Below are 14,945 nucleotides of genomic sequence, written 5' to 3' on the forward strand. Positions count from 1 at the left end.
AGTGTTTGGTAATATCATATGTTTCTATTGGTTCAGATACCATTTATTGGATGTTGCAATGTCAAGCAAAAAAGTTAGGAAATAGCTAAGCAAATAAACACAATCTGTATGTTTGTGTATGTATGTGTATATATATATATATATATATATATATATATATATATGCATAAAGTTATATTTAATAATTTATAGTTATATACAATACAACAATACAATATTATACACAATACGTATGTATAATAATTATACCATATATATATATATATATATATATATATATATATATACCCATACTGTTTACCCATCTTTTACTTCGCCTAGGTAAACATATCAAAATATTATCCACTAAGCTCTATAGAATTTAATGAACCCTAGCAAAAAAAAGTCTGTATAGCTGACATCACATGAATTCATATAATGATTGTACTAAGATATAACTAAGATATTTTATATTTATTTTGGAACAAAAAAGTCACAGATTCCAATATTATGATTCCAATCGAAATAATAATTGACAACCTCTGTTCTCTCCCACATATAGATGTCAGATTGCTGTGAGGTTTAAATTCGCTGTGGGGGCTCCAGTGAGGTTTTTTTTTTTAAGTCTATTTTGTGTGTGAAATGCTCAGTTTAGTACAGATCATGTCACTTGAGTTTGTGGAGACTTTGTGGCAACATTTGTATAGTCTGCCTCCACTCCCTATCTCCTCCAGACCCTTTCTCAGTGGGGTTAATCCACTTCACAACACACCATTTCCAGCTAATCTGAGCAGGGCTCCTCCATCAGACTCTGGGAAAGTGAGCTGTAGGCAGCCAGTAAAATGAAATTCCATTGCAGGTACACTGCTAAATTTGTTTTCTTACAATGACATATCTCTGGTAAATGTCCAATAATGTCATGTTGTTATTTTTCCTTTTTCTGTAAATCAACACTTGGCATCTGAACCTGTTTTCTGGCATCATCCAAATCATCTGATTCTTGGCATCTCACAAGATGTTCATTTATTTGTTTTATGTATGGATTACATTGGGATTATGACATTCGTCTGTATTAAATACAGAAGGTAAACCTTATCTATTAAGGATGATTCCAATTGAAATATTGTATTAATAATTATGTCTTTTATTTAATGAAAATATGCTTTTTGCTGTTGGATGTAATATTTAGTACATTTCTAGTATCTATCTATCTATCTATCTATCTATTTATCTATCTATCTATCTATCTATCTATCATATATCTGTCTCACAGTTTTATTATTCCACATGAAGAATATAAATACCGTATATAATTGCAGCAATTGATACAATTGGTCTAACTTGCATATAATCGGTCCATTATTTAGTAGCCGGTCTCATACATTTTAAATCATTTGGCATTTTTCGATTCTGTTTAGTAATAAAATTCAATCAAATAGTCGAGTAAATTGTACAATATATATATAAACAATACATTAGCAATGATATATATATATATATATATATATATATATATATATATATATATAAACAATAAATTAATAATTATATATTTTGTTACATTCAATTACATATATATACCGTTATATATTATAAAAAAGGAATTCCATTTAAATCCCTAACCACTAATTTACCTTTTATATAAACTGCTAAAGGCTTCATTAAATCTACCGAATCTCTTGTGTTTGTAATGTTATGTACAATTGCAAAAGTGTGGCCAAGTTAGGAAATAATCCAGTATTTTTATTACAAATTGTCTAAAAAAAACATAAGCAAAACAAATAAATAAACGAATTCTTTATTTCCAATGTATGTTTCTTTTTTTTTTTTTTACCTAGACAAGTCTTTTTTCAATATTTCCGAATCATATTTGCAAATCCACACACATCTTAATATTGAAATCATCTATAGTTTCTACATATAGAATACAATTAATAATGAAATATTTTTTTCTCTAGTGGACATTGAAATTGGTCATTGATAGCCAACAATCATTGTCCTATGTGTATAACACACATTTAGTTCCATATGAAAAACCGCTGTTTTAGTTGTGACCCCCTGCAACGCTCTCTCTTCTTGCTCTGGGAGTCTGATAAGGAAATGACTACAGTCTAGACTCCAGTCCTTATTCTAAGCCCTCTCTCCTTGTTTGTCTAATTAATTTCTTTCACTAAAGCAAGCCTGTTTTTTTCAGAGATCCATGTAGATCAGCAATCCTGATGACTTAACAGTACTTTATATTATAATTCAATTTATATGCCACGCTGGCAGTAATTTAACCCTATCAATAAGAGAAAAAAAATCTTTCCAAAAAATTATTTACATTTTATAAATTATGATATTCCTTTAGAATACAAACAAACTGAAAAAATGAACCTTCATTTAACCCTTGCGATCTTGGGCGTTTGGCTCTCAAAGCGTTAATACAACAGTACAACAGTTTTACGGTATTGTTTTGCCCGAAATACAGAATCTCCCAGATCTTTTCGTCTGCTCATGCTAAACTGTTTCATTAATGAGGAATTAAATTATTATACACAGAATTATAAACATAATTACGATATTGGTAAAACAGACATTAAGACAAAATGATAAAAAATAATCTCTAACTAATACATTATATATATTTTTATATAATATATATATATACACACACACACACACACACACACATATATATACACTTAATTTATAATATATATATAAATGTATATATTCAATTACTTTATATATATATATATATATATATATATATATATATACCAGTTTATTTTATCCGAAGAAAAATCATGCACAATAAACAAGTCCTTACAGAATTATAAGATCTAAAAAAAACCCATCTGATTTAAAAAGAAAGTGAAAAAAATGGTGAATATCCTCTCTCCTTTTATTCCCAGTCCCAGACTAATATATTCTTTAATTTTTACTGGTGTTTCTGTATTTTATTGGTTGGTGTCACTCACTAGGCTTTGCTTAGAATGAAAATCCCAGTTCTGTGCACCTGCTCTGGCCTCTAATCACATTTATTCTGGTTAAAGAGTCTCTCATTGTCCTCCAAACATCCAGTATAAGACCCTTTCATAGCCTCCACCTAAAACCAATCTCCAGTATTATTTTATAAAATTAGGCTATATTTCGATTGTAATTAGATAAGAGTTCAAACATGCAGAAGAATCATATAATGAGTAACTCGGTTTAGAAAAAGTTTGCATGTAACTGAAAGGTATCCCATCTGCTCAATTAAAAATGTTTATTTTTTTAGCTGTCTAAAATACTTGTTAGCTTTGATGTACAATCCCTATATATTTTTATAAATCCCACATGGCATGCAGGCTGGGTAACATAATCATAAGTTACTTTCTCTAGCCACTTTTGCTTTGAAATACTGAGAATTTTTCATATTTAAGTATATAGTAGTGTTGATAAATTGATATGTATTTATATATATAAATACCTTAGGGAAAAGTAATTCTCACTATAAATACATATGGCTCATAGCTTGAAACACACACACACACACACACACACACACACATATATATATATATATATATATATATATATTTTATTTTTTAGTTCAAAATATTAAAAATGATAAAAGTCAAAACTAAGCATATTTAAAACTACCCAAAAGCTTTTAAGAAGGCAACACAGCCTTTTCCACCTATCTCTTTTATCTACTTGTCTCATATATACTACATATTCAAATTAAATGTGCTGTTCCACCTACTCTGCTGACATTAACACATATAGAATTAAAAGGCACATTACAAGCATCATTCATAGCACTGCTGCTTTTAATCATGTAAAAGTTTGCCTCATTCATATTTTTTCAGGCAATGACTGAAATGTAATACAAAAGCAGATTGTTGCCATAGAAACTGAAAAAGGCTTCTTAAAAGTTATTTTATGTGATTAAACCTTCAGAAGAAAGAAGACAGATATCAGCTAAGGTTAATTTGCTTAAGGTGTTAGCTAGCTCCATTAATGATTTGTTTAAGTGGAACAGCACCTTTAAGTTAGCCTGTTTAAATAAAATTGACAAAATATGACATGGTTGACTACCTGTTTTTGGCACAGGCTGGGACATAAAATGTTAGGGATGTTTTTAAAGAATACCTTTTTATTTAGATATAAAGTGTTATAGTTACCAGAAGAACACTTTAATATACAGTAACAATTTACTGAGGTTCAATTTTCTACCGAATACAGCATCATGTAATTAAAAATACAAAGAGTCAAATGAATACAATTTATCACACATTTTAAAGTGGAACTGCCATCTTAACAGGATTTAGAGAACTTTACTTGTTTATATGAGATATATTATTAATATAAGTTGTACATTTTGTTTTTCAGTTAGTGTAATTCTTCTTGATGGTATTTAGTTCAAAAGTGCCTATTTTGCAGTAGCTGAGATCTGTGCCAAAAGTTGGCAAAACTAGCATGATTCAATAAAAATTCTTGTCTTGAATCATCCGACAAACTAACAAAAATTGAGAGAAAATGAATAGGGGGGGGAATAATCATTACATTCACATACACCCACCCATATGATCTATATATCTGCTATATACTATCATCTCTATCTCTATGTTAATGAACACACATATCCTAAAAAAATGAATAAAATGCATAATGTTACAAAATCACAATTTTCTAGTCTGGGGATGATATTCATCTTTTATCATTGGTCTTTCTTTCCTATATATTTCACAACATATATTAGAACCTATATTGTAGATTTTGTATACCTATAACTTTGGGAATATGACAGAAACCATATAGTGATGACCCAAGTGTTTTGAAATGCCTCTCATTATTTCTCCATGTAAAAAGTAATTGTACAAAGTCTATCATAGTAGTTTACATGATGAAAAGTGCCCTTATCTGTTGCATTGATGGAAACATGCATTCTTCACATTAGTTTTTCACAGGTCTCTGTATTTCTGCTATGCTGTTTTAAATCTCAACGATTGCAGCTGACAGCGAGATTCAAATCACATACCTGTGACTTGTCTTTGTAAGTTTCTATATATTCTGACAATATTGTATAAATAATAATATTTTGTATAGTACATGGGCATTTAATTAATAATTCTGATAATTTCTAGGCTAAATATGTGTGTTTGTTGGTAGTAGGTTCTAATCTGACAAGGTACCAGCAGGCGTCAGATATGGTTTAGAAGAGAACACTGAGAGTATGGAAAGTTTCACTATTTGACCCATCCTTTCACACAAGAGGCCTTTTTCTAGTTTTTCCAAAATATTGCCATGGATGAATGTCCATGGTCTGATTCTTGCATAAAGATGCACAGGGATACTCTTTTAGAACAAGCTCAGTAGGGTGCTAACACGTAGGGTGAAACTGTCACAGGAAAGACACATGAAGACTGGGTTCACTTGCAAGTACGTAGTTATTTCATACTAATTGTTTAGACATCAGCACAGGAATTCTGTAATGTGAACTCATTTACTGGTCTTCTGGACTCAACAATAAAACCAAACAGGCCCCTTCACAGCCAGATGAATTCATCTGCAGTAGAGCTTGGTAGGATTTTTGAATGAAATGCTGCAGGACCTTCCTGTCTAGCTATTCACGTAAACCATGCTGGGGCTCAATATTTTGTATGCAGACTGTAACAACCTACGTAAAGACCTTTATATGCCTCAAATAATTTGAATCCCAAAATTCCTAAAACCCTTTTTTTTCCCCCCCAAGGCGTTGGCATGGTAGCAAGCATAGGCATGAAGTCCCTTTTAGTGGTCAATGTTAGGAGTGTAAATGTAAGAGGTGATCACCTCCAGATATGTCACCCACCTTGTAAAAAAAGCTGGCACTTAACAACATGCATTAAATTTGTCCATCGAACTCCATAGTAAAGCATCTCAATGTCACCTACACTGAAAGGACCCCAAAGCCAGAATATATAAGCCTATTAGCGCCTGACTTGAATCACGTTCAGTGGAGAGAGAGTTAGAAAGGCTTTATTAAGAACTGAGACTTGACAATTAGATTATAGTTCAGTTGCTGGTGGATAATGTGCTAAAAGCTTTCTCACTCAGTGTAACTCCTTAATGAAAATTATTCACACTTTGCAGGTTATTGCACACACATATGTCCAACTGAGGATATGGTCAATGGGGAACAACGATGCATAGGCACACTTTTATTTCACATACATACAGCATGTATAACAAGTAATACATTCCTAGTACTGGTCTCCAAGCACCTATTAGGATCAATAAACAGATGTAATATGCAGTTAATTTTTTGCTCCATTAGCGGGCACAACTCTTGATTAAAGCAAAGTAAAACACTTATTTCTACCGTGGTGTGTGATACATGATACATACTGGTTTTAATTTAGCATTCACTGGTTGTAGAAGAATGCCCTCTATATTTTTGAATGACAATGAAGATGATAATGAACAGCCAGAACATGTCCCACCAATTGAAAAATATAACATTTCTATAAAATAATACTGGGTCTTATGACGATGAAGATGATAACACATTAGTAGCTCTTACTAACAGGTGTATAGAATCTAGCACATAGGCAGCCATCCCCATTGAAGATTAGGGTTGTACTGAAGAACTCAGTTACTTTAAATGTGGCACTGTCATATGATGCTACCTTTGCCACAAGTCAGTTTGTGAAATTTCTTCCCTGCTACATCTGTCCCTGTCCACTGTAGGTGCTATTATTGTGAAGTGTAAGCATCTAGGAGCAACAGCAGCTCAGCCACAATATCACAATAACACACACAGGGTGAGGCTGCTGAGTACTGAAACATGGAGCGCGTAAATATCTTCTGTCCTCTGTAGCATCACTTATATACAGAGTTCCATACTGCCTCTAGAATGGATATTAGCACAACCACTGTGCATCAGGAGCTTCATGAAATGGGTTTCCATGTCCAAGGAGCTGCGCACAAGCCGAGGGTCACTATGCACAATGTCAAGCGTCGATGGAAGTGGTGTAATGCACACTGTCACTGGAAACAAGTGGACAAATCTGGGTTTGGGGGATACCAGGAGAATGCCACCTATTGGAATGCATCATGCATACTGTAAAGTTTGGTGGAGGAGGGATAATGGTTTGGGGATGTTTTCCATGGATTGGGATTCCAGTGAAGGGTTATGTTACAGCATACAAAAACATTTTAGACAAATGTATGCTTTTGACTTTGTGGCAACAGTTTTAGGATGCCATTTCCTTTTACACCATGACTGTGCCCCAGTGCACAACGGAAGATCTATAAAGACATGGTTTGATGAGTTTGCTGTGGAGGAATTCAAGTGGCTGCACAGAGCCCTGACCTTAACCCACTGAACACCTTTGGGATGAATTGGAATGCTGATTGCAAACCAGGACTTTTAATCCAGCATCAGTGCCTGACCTCACAAATGCTCTCCCAGAAGAGTGGAGGCTAAAAAAAGGGGGAAGGGTCAACTCCATGCTTTTGGAATAGATGTCCAACAAGCTCATGTAGGTGTGATGGGCAGGTGTTCATATACTCTTTCACTGTCTTCTCTACTGCTGTCAACACCCACCAGTAACTGCTTATATTACGACCAAAATGCTGCAGTTAGCTGCTTGTCAGGCCAACTTTTTTCCAAAAATATTTGAGAATATAGGGAACATCTCTTGCAGTTTCCTTGTAATAGTAGTCACACTGGCGGCCTGTAGACCTCTTAATTAGTCCACCACTGACATTCTATATGTAAATATCTTTATGTCCTATCTTTTCCTCATTGTAAAAAAAATATATTTTGAGAAACATCTAAGTGCCCACTCTTTTTTTCCAAGAGTTTCTGTGTGATATCAAGATATTTATTAGTTTGTGTCCAACTAGTCCATAAACCACACCAGGTGGCAAAAATCTATGTCTTGTCTTGGTTTCTTAATAAATAATTAAGTGGAAATTTTTAAAAAATATATATTCTGAACCCTATTCCCAAGATGTTGAAGTTCCAGTAGTTGAGGCGTTTTTTGCTCTAAGTACTGCAATGAGATCTTACTTTTCACCTAGCAATACAACTAACTGTACCATGGAAAAGAAAATTTGTTTTGGAAATAAAGGGTTAACGTTAAAAAAACTAAAAATTTATGTATTATTTTTTTTAAAGCAAATTATGTGGAGATGAATATCGTAAATAACTCTTCATGCTGGCCTCTAAAATAACCTACATAGACATCCATGAGCTGAATTAAAGGTGCAGTTCCACTTATCCTGCTAAATTTAATATTTTAAACATAATATACTACTTTGTCTTATTCAAAGCTTAGAGCTCTGAACAAATAGTGTATTCAAAAATCCTCATTTGGAAATAGACAATCTCAGCAGCTCATTGGATGTGACACTCGAGATACTTTCACTTATAATAAATAGTACAACTTTCTAACAGAAGACCCAGAATGCAAATACTTAACAGGAGCTGGAAAGTAGCAAAGGAGGAAGGTGAACTTGACGTGCTATAAAAGTAACAACCAGATGACTTTTGACAGACATTGCATTTTAAGTCCGCTCCCTTTCTTGCAATTAATAATGTCTATGAAATCCCTTCTGTCATTACTTAGGGTCTGGAGCACTTAAAGTGTTTGATTCTGTTTCAGGAATTCTGCACAGGCACCTCAACTCTGATGGTTTATGCTATTGAGAGATGTCATTTCCTGATCCCTACTGGTGAAAATAAAGTTCAAGCCATTCCTGCAAGATGTCTATTTTGCATAATTTTTCATCCATGATATCTTTTTTTTTCTTCAATCAAAGACGGAAAGTGTCAATTTGAAGTGTTTTTATTTTCATATATATTTTTAATTTGTGTATCTTGTCTTTCATTGTATTCCTTTATTGTGACTCTGCAAGCAATACACTTACATTTTACTTCTTTGGGTCAATCAACTGGGTTTTAGATGTTGTTATGTAACTTTTATGGTCAGGTTATGGTAAGGTTATGGTAATGGCAGCTACAGTGATGTATGAATTATAAGTGAAATGTGGCCTGTTGTGCAGAACTTACAATTTATGGGTTAAGTTCTAATTAAAAGTAAAATATTTAAAAAAACACACATATATATATATATATATATATATATATATAAATAAAATAAACATTATATAAAAGTGTATCTGACTCGTAGAACAATTCTTCTGTAATGTTTATAACTGGCAAGCTAACCCTTGTTTATTAAAGCAAATGAGTGCCCCCAGATCAAACCCTATACCCTCCCTCATTCATGTGAGAGTAACTGAATAGATGAGAAATGTAGTTTTGTGTAATGTTATGCCTTTTTTTGCTTGCAGTACTTTATTTAGCTGGTATTTATTTAGCAGTTATCCATTACAACATCTAGGCAGTCATGTTTGACATTAGATGCGCTGAACATGGGTAGGGGCAAGATGGTACCTGCCTTATACAATCATACCTCCGTGAGCCCTCAGCACAAATACTGAAATGAATATTTCCTATTGCTAAAAATGAAACTACAGCTGCTATTTATGAAATTGTTCAAGTTTAGCCCCATTATGGAAACATGCAAATCAATTCTAAAGGTGATTGGAAGCTCCAGTCTTCCACGGTGGGAAACCCAGGGGATCTATATAATCTGTAGAGCTTCTCTCTTTGAATTATCACAATTTTATTTAATAAAATATTTTTGTTGCTTTTTAAGACTATATTATTTTTTTTTATAGTAGTTAGTATAGATAATGGTGCAACAACATGTATTTATTAGTTGTGATTTTATTGGCACTCATTGTTTCTATTTTTCATTGTTCTATATGTTTTTGTTATATGCTGCTGTTCTTGCAATAAAAAGGCTGGTGGATGTGATAAAACAGCATAGATTGCAAAAAGATAAATGAAGGCATAACACAAAAGACAGGCAGAAACAACTAATCTTTATTAAGGAAATTGGTTACAAAAATGTGGGAATATATGAATTTAACAACCGGTCACACACATCAACCATCTTAAGAGTGAACTTCCACCATCCCAGAGGCATCTAAAGATGGTAATGCATCTAGACCATGATTTAAGAAACATTTAGAATTATTTTGTTTATGTTGCGTATTTTAAATCGTGTTAATATTTTAATGTTTGGGCTAGATCATATGCTGTCCAGTGGGCCTTAACCATAATCATATAATACATACAAAAATATATGACTGGCCAATCAAAGATACAAGTATTTAAAAAAAATACATAAGAAGCAACATTAACTTTAATGGAATATATTCTCTGCAAAGATTTTATGTTCCATAGTCTGAAAGGCCCTTCTGAAATAGTCATTACCGAGTTGGGTTGCCATAGACACGTTGCCCAGTCGTAAAGAACAGGGAGAAGAAACAGCAAATGCAAGCTGGTCCTAGTTAAAATGTATAGGAAGCAAGGTTAGAACCATCTACCCGTATCCTCATTCCTCTAGTGATCTGACAGTTTTCATTGCTCTTAAAATGAGAGGATAATCCCTCCACACTCTCCCACTGAACTAGAACCCACTCTCTGCTTTTACCCTCAGACGAGCATGGAATTGGCTGGCTCTGGATTGATATAAAGTCCCCTTGGTGCTAAAACTTTAACAATTCCCTAAACAATGGTCTAGATGCAACAACTTTAGTTCATATATATGGCTTGTTCAGTTAGTGCAATTAACCCAAGTACAGCTTTGGGTAAGGACAAACACAGAAGTATTCAATATATTTTAAATATTTCAGAGCCAGCTTTATCAGGATTTTATTCTCTGTAAATCCATAGGTTAGGGGCGTACTTCAAGTACATAAATCGGCGTCTATTAAATAATACTGTGCTGCCACCCGGAAACATAGCTGCCGCTCCCTCTCTGCCAAAATATACAGTATATCACAATAAAAAGATGCCCAGGCTTGCTTGTCAAATAATCACAAGTTTATTTGCATGAAGAGCAGACCTCAACACATACATTTCGAGGTGCCCACCACCTCTTTCTCAATGTAAGTGCTCCCCATGAGGTCCAATCTTCATGCAAATAAACACGCCTGGGCGGCTTTTTATTAGGATTTTATTCTCTCGCATTTACATTTCAGAAGAACGAACAAGTCATTGAGTGTCCACTCCTGAACATTATTAAAATTGTACGGTAGTCTTGTACGGTGTTCGAGAATATGAAAGATATTTACAGTATACATGCAATTATGAGTCAATACATATTGGACACATATGACACACAGGAAGTATATTATTTTATCAAATGAGAATTAAGAGAATGCCCTTCTTTGGATGAGATGTGGATATTTTAGAGAAGTAGGGCAGGGATAGAAATTCAGAAAAGTGTTCTAAAATATGTTAAGGTTGTTAAAGGTTTTCATTTAACAAATTGTATAATTGCACATTTTCTGAGAAAAAAGGTAAAATGTACAAATCTGAAGAAACTCTGGAGAGAACTAATGACTGGAGCAACATTCTTTTAGCCATAAAACATTCAAAACAATGCCCTCTTATAATCAGATGATCGAGTCTTATGTTTTCGCCTGGGCTGGCAGGTAAATCTAAAAACAAAATACACGGGGCTTTAATGCAAAAATCTTAAAGGAGCCAATAAACCAGGTACAGTTAACTTAATCGTAGTCAATGCTACAAGCACATATGCAGCTATGTAGAGAGGCTATGCAAATGTGAGAATTACATCACTATAATACATTGCTTCAAAACAAAGAAACAGGTGAACAATACCTTTTTTGCATACAGTTATATCCATCAAGTTTGTTTCGAATGGCCCTCTTAAAAGCCCTAGATAAAATATTGGCCAAGCTGTTCTGTGGACAGGGACATCAGACCAGTTGCAACCAACATGCAGCTACGCAGCATTACAAAACATACATACAACAAAGAATGACACAACTGATGGTAACTGAGACTGTGAGCAGGGTTTGTTTAATTTCTAGAATAGGAGCTTCTCACTTCTCTGTCCTTTTGCTCTTCTTTTGCTCCTATTTCCCCTCCATTGTCTCTTCCCTCCTTTCCTCTATCCTTTTATTTTCTCTTTTCTCCTTTTTGTCTTCACTCATTTTTCACTCTCGTTTCTCAGTTATATTTATTATAATTTCTCTTCTCCAGCCTTTCTATCATCTTTCTCTGTACTCACTCATTTCTCTCTACTCTTGTCTGCTTATCTCTCCTCTCTCATAATTCTCACTCCTTTACTTTTCCTTTACTTTTCTCGCCCTTCTTTCTCTTTTCCTTCATGTTTGTCCTCTCTATACTCTCCAAAACCAAACATTTTATTCTGTAACCCAAACGGGTAACCTACCCATGTGATCATGCCCCAGCCACAACCTCTCAAAGAGTGTTCAAGAAACAGCTGAAACGAGGTGGCAACCCTTGCTGTGACCTAGGTTGACTAGTAATGAGATATACTCTGTAATATCCTGCTATCAGATGGCACCACCAGCTAGGAACACCCACAGCAAGACATTAGACCATGACTTTTTTCTTTTTTGGCAGATGCCTGGATCTGGGACAGGGACATTCCATTTTTAATACTTCACTATTCTTGCACAAAACATGCAAGGCAGGAATAAAAACAACCTGAATCTTGTCTTTGTGTTCTGTAAATATGCATCCTGATAAATAAAGATTGAAACTGCTATAAAACATACTGCTATAAAATAAGATACCATATTGGTTGGATTTATTAGCAGAGTGAGTTGATATTGAAACTTTACAACAGATCATTAAAGTGCTACCAAGCACTGCCAGACTTTTTCTTAACAAAAATAATAAAATAGTAACATACATAATGTATCTTGTTGATATTTAAACTTGAAAATGTCCTATTGTATATTTGTTTATATCAGCTGTTCCAGTGAAAAAAAAAACCTGACAAAATCCAAATTTATTGTCATCTGTATAGTGCAGTGCCACAATGAATTTTTTTCCTTGTATAAGAAGTGACAGGGGAGCGTACCTAAGGAAGTGAAGGCGAAGCCCTCTGCTCATATGACTAATTAGACAGGCTTCATGCTGTTTTGCTCTTTTTGATGCTGATCCTTGTACTAATTGTCAGCTTGTTTCAAGAGGAAGGCTTTGCTGAGTTCAGATGCTGCAATGCCATGTTCACCTTTAGCTTTTTAGATTAGAAACTAATGCAGGCTGACAAGAAGCACACTGAGAGAAAGGCTCAGACCAACTGAGGAATCTATTTTTTAAAGGTACAAAGTCTAGAAGCAGGAACTTCTACTGACCAAATTACCTTAACAATGATTGGTCGTGTCATACTGCAATACAATTCAAGTAGAAATGTGAGGTGGAAAAAAATAAAATGTTATTGAATATTAAAAATGGTGCATAGTAGGAAGTAGGACAACAGTGTGTGACAAGATGTGAGAAGAAGGCATTGGTGGCTGCAGGGACGTTTGTGAGATGTTCACCACCAAGTCTTTTACTGCTTATCCTTGGTAAATAGGTTGTCCTTGGGGTTCATATGGCTTTTACTAAAGGATAACTACCAGGAGAGTTGTTTTCTTTCATTGATGGTATAGTTATCTAGGTACCTAGTCATGTGTGCTTTGCAAAACTTAGCAGAACAGCAGGTTGGAGAGTGCCAGAGAAGCATGGGTAGGTAAGTGTACAATGTGTGCTAAGTAGGTTTTTTGTTTCTTGAAGCAGAAGACCATAAAACCACAAGTAGAGGTATGCATGGGTGTTTGTTAGTTCCTGTTTTCCCCAGTGTATTTACAGACAATAAAAAGACGGGAAAGCTGAATTAATTCATTTTGATTTGTAGCTCTTTCACAAGAATCCTCCACTCGCTCTTACCCTTTTGGGAATATTCTGGAAGTGGACCTGCATGACTAGTTTAGATAAGTTCCTGAGAGCTGCAGTGCCCTGAGTCCTCCTTTATATATTGTACTGCATTGGTCCCTCAAAGCCTTATACTAGGCTTTGGAGATAGCTATCTGTGCAATGTGTGCTTGCATGGTACTAAAGAGGTGTGAATATTTGACAAACCATTGGATTCATAATAATCTAATGTACAATCTGAAGGCTCCTATGTGTATAATATAGAATTAATTTTAATGATCATTATCACAGAACACTTCTAGAGTAAGTTTGAGATAACTGATCTATATAGCGCATTGACTTTATAGATACTGTATTTTTGTTTCTACTAAACAAATGTGTATGTGTATATCTATACGTTATCCTTTCCTTTTACATACAGTTGAGCTAATGATAACAGACATATTGACGTCCTGTGGCTATTAGTGAAGTACACACTGGAACATGTGGACCAGCAAAAGAACCACAATAATTACAGAAACAAATCATAAATACAATATGGAAATCCATAATGATAAAGGTACCTTTGGTGCCATTTTACATCTATAGCCTTAGGAAAAAATCTTAAGAAAAGATGTAGAACATATGGCACAGAGAGTAAATGATGACTGTGATCAATTAGTGCTGTTCAAGTAAAAAGAGTCAAAAAGCAGGGCCATGAAAATCCACTGGAAAACACAAAGCGCAATGTGTTGTTAGTTGTTTGATCTATCCACATCTCATACTTTTTAAATTAGAAAGGGCTCAATCTTTATGGTTGGATTAAGACTACAGTATGACGGCAATCCTAGGTTCCCTTCTGAGAAATGAGACCTGTGTGTTAGGATCAAAGCTTAATATTTATATGAAAAATGGGTTAAAAGGTAATTCTTCAATACAGTGTTATGAGAGTTAATACATGATATGCTGAACAAACTGAACAAAATGTCAATATGGCTAGATGGGTAGATACCTACATACATACATTGATGCTTGTTAAAATGCATTTTAATGGTTAATTAAAAGGATAAGCAGTATAACTTCAGATAGAATATCATTGGCTGAATGATTATTCAGAAAAAATGCAGAAGAAAATACTTTATTTTAAACATAAAAAAATAAACACAAAAAAACCCATAAACTGGAAAAATGTAAATAT

This window comes from Sceloporus occidentalis, unplaced genomic scaffold (assembly GCF_023333645.1).
Source record: "Sceloporus occidentalis isolate IW3139 unplaced genomic scaffold, rSceOcc1.0.p SCAF_23, whole genome shotgun sequence".
Classification (NCBI taxonomy): domain Eukaryota; kingdom Metazoa; phylum Chordata; class Lepidosauria; order Squamata; family Phrynosomatidae; genus Sceloporus; species Sceloporus occidentalis.